The sequence below is a fragment of the Sparus aurata genome, chromosome 21 (assembly GCF_900880675.1).
Source record: "Sparus aurata chromosome 21, fSpaAur1.1, whole genome shotgun sequence".
Classification (NCBI taxonomy): domain Eukaryota; kingdom Metazoa; phylum Chordata; class Actinopteri; order Spariformes; family Sparidae; genus Sparus; species Sparus aurata.
Genome location: NC_044207.1, coordinates 2,923,892 through 2,931,601, shown reverse-complemented (window position 1 = coordinate 2,931,601; position 7,710 = coordinate 2,923,892). Strand labels below are relative to the sequence as shown.

General features: G+C 42.8%; 1 long non-coding RNA gene across 1 annotated transcript; it reads left to right on the top strand.

Moving 5' to 3' along the window:
* Positions 1 to 4,849: 4,849 nt before the first annotated feature.
* On the top strand, positions 4,850 to 5,452 carry LOC115573061 (uncharacterized). The gene is made up of 2 exons (XR_003982213.1): positions 4,850 to 5,060; positions 5,147 to 5,452. It is a non-coding gene; the product is annotated as an uncharacterized LOC115573061 (long non-coding RNA).
* The last annotated feature ends 2,258 nt before the right edge of the window (positions 5,453 to 7,710 follow it).

The following is a 7,710-nucleotide window of genomic DNA, read 5'->3' as shown; positions in this document are numbered from 1 at the left end:
AGTAAAGCCAAGTGCTTGCACTGGGCCATGAGGTCTGACCAGTGTGTGGAGGTGGACATGTGCAGTTCCATCTACAGCTTTGAATTGGATGCAGGCTGCAACAGGAAGCCAGTGGAGGTCACAGAAAAGGGAGGGGTCACATGTGAGAGTTTGGGTAGATTTAAAAAAAAAGGTGCACTGCAGCGTTCTGGATATGCTGCAACGGTTTAGTTACAGAGGGTGAGCGATGACCAGTGCTTGGACCAGGAGTTGTGTCACTTCCTTTGTGAGGAAAAACCTGCAGGATCAGGCAACAGAAGTGATGTTGGGGGTACGGGACAGTCTCTCTTCGCGGATTATGCCCAGGTACCCCATAGTCGACGAAGGCGATACTGTGACTCTCTCAACAGTGACTGACAGGTCAATGTGAGGGCAGTCTTTCCCCAGGATGAAGAGGAGTTCAGTTTTACTAAGGTGGAGTTTGAGGTGATGTGTAGCTGTGCAAGCGGAGATGTCTGCCAGACATTCAGAGTTGCACATTGCATTATGGGTGTTGGAGGAAGCTGGGGGAAAAGAGAGGAACAGTTGGGTGTCATCTGCATAAAAGTGGTAAAAGAATCCATGTGATGTGATTTCAGAGCCTAGTAATCTAGTATATAGTGAAAACAGAAGTGGTCCGTATACTGAACCTTGAGGGACACCAGTTTCCAGAAAGCAAGGTTTTGACAAGGAGCCATTCCATGTGACCTGAAAGGTGCAATTTGTCAGGTATGATGTGAACCAGGTTAAAGCAGTCAGCAATGCAAAGTTCAGTGGAGAGTGGAGAGGAGGGTTTGGTCCTAAAGCCTGACCTATTATGGTTAAGGAGGTGAAAGATAGTAGTACAGTTGGTTGTAGACTGTGCCTTCCAGGGTTTAAGAGAGGATCACTTTGTAGAATAATTTTCCTGAAAAGTGATTAATCATACTGTATATGTTTAGGTACCAGTATTGTCATACAAAATCCCCATATACTATGATAAAGGTTTATGTCCATATTGCTCAGCCCTATCCTCCTTTGTCAAAGTCACACAGTCACCTACATCTCCTAAAGAGGTTTTTGCATTTTCATGACAACATACAATGTATCTAACAGAGAAGAGTAACTATTAACCTGACCACTACAGGTCCATGTGTAGAAATCATGAACCAAGGTTTTTTAGGACTTTGAACAAATTACAAATGCTGTCATTTTTATGGTGAGGATAGATTTTGGACTTGTGCGTTAAGCGTGAAAGAGAGGTCATAACTGAGCTATGAGCCAAGGCACAAGTGCCTGATTAATTGCAACAAGATGTTAAGTTGAACTGAATTAAAGTGAGAACAATGATGGTTTCAAACACACAGACACACGCTCACACACACGCTTTATCTGCCATCCATTTTACAGTAATACAGCTTTGAAGAGTTGATATCTAAATGCTGTTAGGAAAATTAAATCCACCTGCCCTACATGTGTGTTTCTGTGTTCATGTGAGTGAACCTAATTAAATGTGCTAGCTTTAGGTGTGTGTGTGTATGTGTGTACATATTTGCTTATGTGTTTGTGTGCGTGTACTTTTTAATTAAGTCAGTTGACACCTCTAGGATGGTGTTATTGCAGAGGTGACAGAGACCTCCTGGACAGTGACTAAACACACCACGTTTTCATTTAGCCGCTCTTGCAGCACATGTGTGTGTGTGTTCATTTATTTTGTGTGTGCGTGGAGCTGTGAGTGTGTGGGGGGATGTGTGTGGGTGTATGGGGGTGGGGGATAATGGCTTCAGGTGTCACACCATATCGGTCCATCTTTTTATTAGACCCTGACTGTAATGAGTAATTAACTTCCCACCGAGAACATGTTTGTTCCTCTGTCGATGTCATAAAGAGAGATATTAGCAGCTTTTCTGTACCAGAGGCGAGGGTTACTGTGTGTGTGTGTGTGTGTGTGTGTGTGTGTATGTGTTTGTTACACTGTAAATCCATCAAATGTCTGTGAAAGTTTTTAAACTACGTCATGTTTATTTCATCTTAACTTAATTTAGGAAGGGAGGTGAAATGAAGCTGTGTGTGTGTGTGTGTGTGTGTGTGTGTGTGTATTGACAGTTAAGCGAGAGAAAATTGTATATTGAGTTTACTGAAAACTCATGAGATTAAATACAACCTATAGTTACCATATTGACTTCATCGTTGTTCTGGGAGATTTTCAGTTGTACAGACGCTGCTGAATAATCACAGGAATATCATAGGAATTATATAGAAACACTACAGGCAGCAGTCTCTATCAGCTCTTCTGGGACTACACGTTGTCACTCACAGGTGAATTCTTTATAGAGAGGGCTATAATATAGAATAGAATTGTGTTTATCAGAATCAGAAAACTTTATTGATTCTCAGGGAGGGAATTGTGTATTACAGATATGAACAAGAATTATATAGAGAAAGATAACAAAATTAAAGTTAGTAAGAATACAATATATATAGTACTAAAAAAATAGTAATAAGAGGAACTGTAAAAATACATATGGAAACACCGTAGTAGAAGTAGTAATGTGAATAGAGATGAAACAATATGTGCCTTGTATACACTACAGTTTAGATAGTAATGAGTAATAGTGCAATGTCTGATAACTGATAGGGGTTAACAGTATTAATAAATGCTAAAACAAGAACAGTAGACTTTTGTGCGATATGACACATTACAGTGTTTCCCCTAGAATGGAGTTGTAGCAGTGGAGGTGAGTGTTCGCCCGCGTGCAAAAGCAAAGCGCAAAGTGCACCCTGCCAAGAGGTTTCTCTGTTTCTGTCGCCACCAAAGGCTTAGGCTTAAGTACATAATAGTACATTTGTGCACAGTAATGAGCAGGGGAAATGTCTGCCCTCGCGCATAGTAATGCTGCGTTCGAGACGGAAGGAATTATCTGACTTCCTACCAGAAAAAGTACACTGGAACGCCACTCAAAGTCGGAGTCCTTACTTGTGAACTCGGCACAAATCCCTCTACCCCGAATGATAATCCTGAATCCGTGATCAGTGTTGCTTGCTTAATGGTTGACACCTACCCGGTGCTTGTTACAGTTTTTATTGATTGCTTTGACCTGCTTAAACAAACTGGGATCCACTCGGTTTTCATCATGACTGTCTCAGCAGAGCACAAGACACCTCTTGCAAATGTGTTAACCCTTTCTCATTGAATTGACACATTTTCCCCACCCTTTTGCAGAACAGTTAACACAGATGTCATTCAAGCAGTCCAAACTCCATTGTTTTAGCTATGGTAACCAAACAGAAACCATCTGTTCCTAACTATTAGGAACTACCTACATCAGTATGAAATCACTGAAGCACCTGTTTGACACTCCTAAACACAAATCTTCAATGAGCAATCAGTCTACAGGCCTTAAAAAGTGCAGCGGCTGTGTTGTTCTTTGCCAACATGGATTGAAGAGGTCTAAGGCAGATGAGAGTGAGAAATAGGTGAAGAGGAATGTCAAGGTTGGATGGCATGCAAGAAGATTTTTCCCTTGGTTCATTGCAAGAGAGGATAATGAATGTGATGTGGATGAGGCCATGTGGCCCCATCGTCAAGATAGAAGAGCCTGAGTATCAATAGTGGCTATTTCTTATACAGTAATAGATTGTTATACTTTACTGTAATATTGTATATCTTTAACTTCTTTTCTATGTTTTAAAACAGGTCAGTTGTTCAGGAAAATGCTTGCTGTGAAGCTGCAGAAATGTTTTGTGACCTATGAGACTACCAGCTTTCTTATTTTCTTATACTCTAATAGATTTTATTTTGGTTTCCATGTATTTTGTGTAATATTTACAGTATTTCAGTTTTCAGCCACAGTTCGAAAAAAGAATCAATGGAATCAAAAAATGCATCAAAGCATTTCTGATTCTGGATTCAATTCTTTGCAAGACGGCAAATTTGACAACAAATGGCACTGGCATGAAAGCTACGTAGAGTAATAGGTCACAATGACAAGCAATGGTGCACCGATTCGCACTGAGTGCTGTATTTTGTATTTTGTTGTCCACTGTGTAAGGGTTGATTGGAAGAGCTCATACACTTGTTTGCAAGTTGTGTTGATTGAAAGCAAAAACAGCTTTTGTTGCATATTTGAAATGTTTTGGCATGGTTAGAGCCTTTTGCAAACAAAATGAGTCATTTTGACCATGAGTGCCACTGTTTCGGCCTGTGTGTTAACTGTTTTGAAAATGTGGAGTTTGAGTTGACTGCTGCATCAAAGCAATCAATAAAAACTGTAAAATAGTGGTGCTGACATTATCAAGTAAACTCAAAATTTCTCGTTGCACCTTCTCCAAACCTGTCGCTAATGTTACCAGTGGTGTATGCTGAGAGACAGCGCAGCGCAGCACGGCACTGCATGGATAGCGGAGTTTAGCGTGGCGCATCACCTGCATCAACTGGTAACGGTATATCTGGATGAATGTAGCGAAGGAGACCACTTGCAAAGTTTCTTTGACAGAGACAATGATAGTTGCCAAGCATAATATGACAATAGAACCATGGATACTGGCAGCCGAAATTTTTATATTTAAATTCATTATTCTAACAGCTGTAAGAAATAACGTAACAGGCTTCATAGTCTCTATAGGCCCAAGTGTTTCTTAAAACTGGATGAGTAGATATTTCACAAGACTTGACTTGTACTAATATTGTGTAAACAGGATGAAAAAATAAGTCAATGGGCCAGTCTGCTGACTCAGAGTTTGTGACACTCAGGGGATGAGATAAGAAGTCTGATGGGCCCAGGCAGGAATGACTTCCTGTGGCGCTCCGTTGTGCACCTCGGTGGAATGAGTCTTTCACTGAATGTGTCATGATCTACATCATGGCAGCCCCTCCTCTCCTTTGTGTTTGCTCTGTGTATGTTTGATCCTCATCTCTTCCCTTCCCAGTCAGTTTGTGCATGGGCGTGGTCTTCTCTCTCCAGCAGGTAGAGCCAGGTGCATCTCATCCCACTAATCAACCTCTCCATATAACCTCCGGATTTCCAGCCACTCGTCGCCAGTTCATACTCTCAGCCTGAGCGGTACCTAGTTTGACACCGGCCTCTAGTTATCTCTTGTGTGTTTTTCGCTTGTGCAGCATCTCTAACCTGTTGATTCCTCTGCCCAGTTAATCCTGCCTGCCTGCCTGCCTGCCTGTCAGTTCGTCTGCCTACTTGCTCCCACGCCTGTTCGTCTCCTCCTGCCACTGCTGGTCACTGCAGCCATCCGACCTCCATCTTAGGGAAGCTCCCGACCAGCAAGACGCAGACCGCGTTGAGACGCGGCTCCACCATTACCGGGGAGATCACCACGTTTTCACCCAGCACCACCAGCACTCCTCGTGGGAACCCGGGACCCCTCCTAGCACGCCATTATTCCCTCCTGCACCGTGGTACTTTTCACTGGGTCACAATAAATCTCACCTTGAACAGAATCAGCCGAGTCGAGTCGTGCATTTGGGTTCAACCTCTGTTTATCATAACAGAATGTGCTCCTGCGTATGACCAGCTCATCGTGGATGGGGTGGGAGACATTGTCCAGGATGCTACATAGCTTGAAAGCATTCTCCTTTTGAAGATCACCACCAGGAGATCCAGCTCCACCCCAATAATGCCGCTGCCTTTTCAGATCAGTTTGTAGGGTCTGTTAGCACCAGCAGCCCAAAACCTGCTGCCCATACACACAACAGGATACTACTGGCAACCACAGACTCATAAAACATCCTGAGATTTGTGCAGCAGATGTTAAAGGTTCTGAGCCTCCTCTGAAATTGTAGAGCTTCAGTGTTCTCAGTCATGTCCAGTTTATTGTCAATGTACACTTGTACTTCTCCACAATGTCCACACTGAACTCCTGAATGGAAACAGGGGTCACCATTGCTTTGGCCCTCCTCAAATCCACAACCAGCACATTGGTCTTTGTCACATATGTGATAGTCTGTGGTGTAAAGGACGATGAGGAAGGCAGACAGGACTGTCCCCAGGGCCCAGGTGTTGCTGATCACTACCTCTGACACACATGAACGTACTGTGGTCTGTCAGTCAGGTAGTCAACAATGCGGGACATGAGGGGGGCATCCATCTGGATCACTGACAGCTTTCCACCCAGTAACGCCAGCTTTTTGATGTTAAAGGCACTGGAGAAGTCATAAAGGAAAGAGGCAAGGCAAGTAGGCACCCTGGGCTGACACCATCTGGGCCTGCAGCCTTGTCTGAGTGGAGTCTGACTGGCCATCTTCTAACATGGCTGACAGTGAGACACACTGTAGAGGTCTGGCTCTACTCAGTCTGACTTGCCACGGCTGGGATTTTGCTTTTCCATGACAACTGGGCTGTCTGCTTGAAGGCATGTCTTAAAACAATGACGGACTTGTCTCGATCCCTGCAGTAGTATCAGAGAATCAAAGTTTACAAACACGTTACATTTAATACGTCTTCACTTCAAAGCATTTAGTCATTTAAAAGCTTTTATTGTGCAGCCGCATTACAGGAAACATGTTTTCAGCAGCAGTAATTTAACATGATTCCTGAAACAGCTGAAAGTGAACACATGAAACAGTAAAACACAGTAGATGTTTGAAAGAACAAACAGGACGAGAGAAACTAAAGAGATTCAGTTAGGGGCTACAAAAAAGTACTGAGAGCTAAACACACTGATGTTTAAAAAATGTCTTTCTCTCAGGTTTCCAGCTCAGACATGAGCTAAGTGTTGATTTTAGGGGGAGAAGGGTGCTTGCATAAGGTTGGCACCAGTTGTTAGACATCACGGCTTGCTTGGAGGCTTGGTGTGGCTCAACTCAATGCAGTAAAACTGGTGATGGAAAAGCAAATCGGCATGGCTCGGCTTGACTCAGCATGGCCGAAAGTGCTGTTGGAATTAGTCTGAGGACCATAGTGAGAGAGAAGGGTTCCCACTGGAGGGAGGAAAGTTATAAGGAGGGGTAGAGGTGGCGACTGGGAGTGGACAATAGATGAGTCAGTCGGTGGGGGGGTCTTCATACTATGTTTTTTTTTTGCTAGTTATCAGGCATGCTGTTATGGCTTGTGTTGAAGGGAAGGACACTGGTCCATCTGTTTATTTCCAGCAAAGAGACTGAAGTAAGAGATACCAAAAAATCTAATAAAGTGTCAGCTGCCAGATCAATACTGTGCGCAACTTTTAACAGAGGATAGAAAGGTGGAAAATGTGTCGCTCCCTTGCAACTTTTGTTGACAACTACAAAAAAGTGGTTTTCTTATTCAGAATTTAATGGAGACTTTCCAAAACTCATTTCCTCACAATGTGAACATGGCGAATGCCTATTTTAGCGGTTTTACCTGCCTTTAATATCATACGTTGGTTATCAGGTGCAATATGACTTTTTGCTCCTTTTCAATATCACTTCTCACCTGTAAATGCACTTATATTGGTGTAAAAGTGGTATTTACAGTTTTTTACGATTGTTTACGCACTAAAATAAAAAATTCCACACAATTTGCGAAATTCTACTCCAAGGAGCAAAACACCTCCACAGATTTGCACAACATTACACACAATGTCTGCTTCACCCTTTTTGCAAAATATTACACACAGTGATTTGTAAAACTCTACACACATTTTCACACCTTAGACACAGATAAGGATTGTGAGGTTACTTCCTTGTCATTACAAAGCCCCGGATTGCCAATGACCACACTAATGAACGAATTGGAT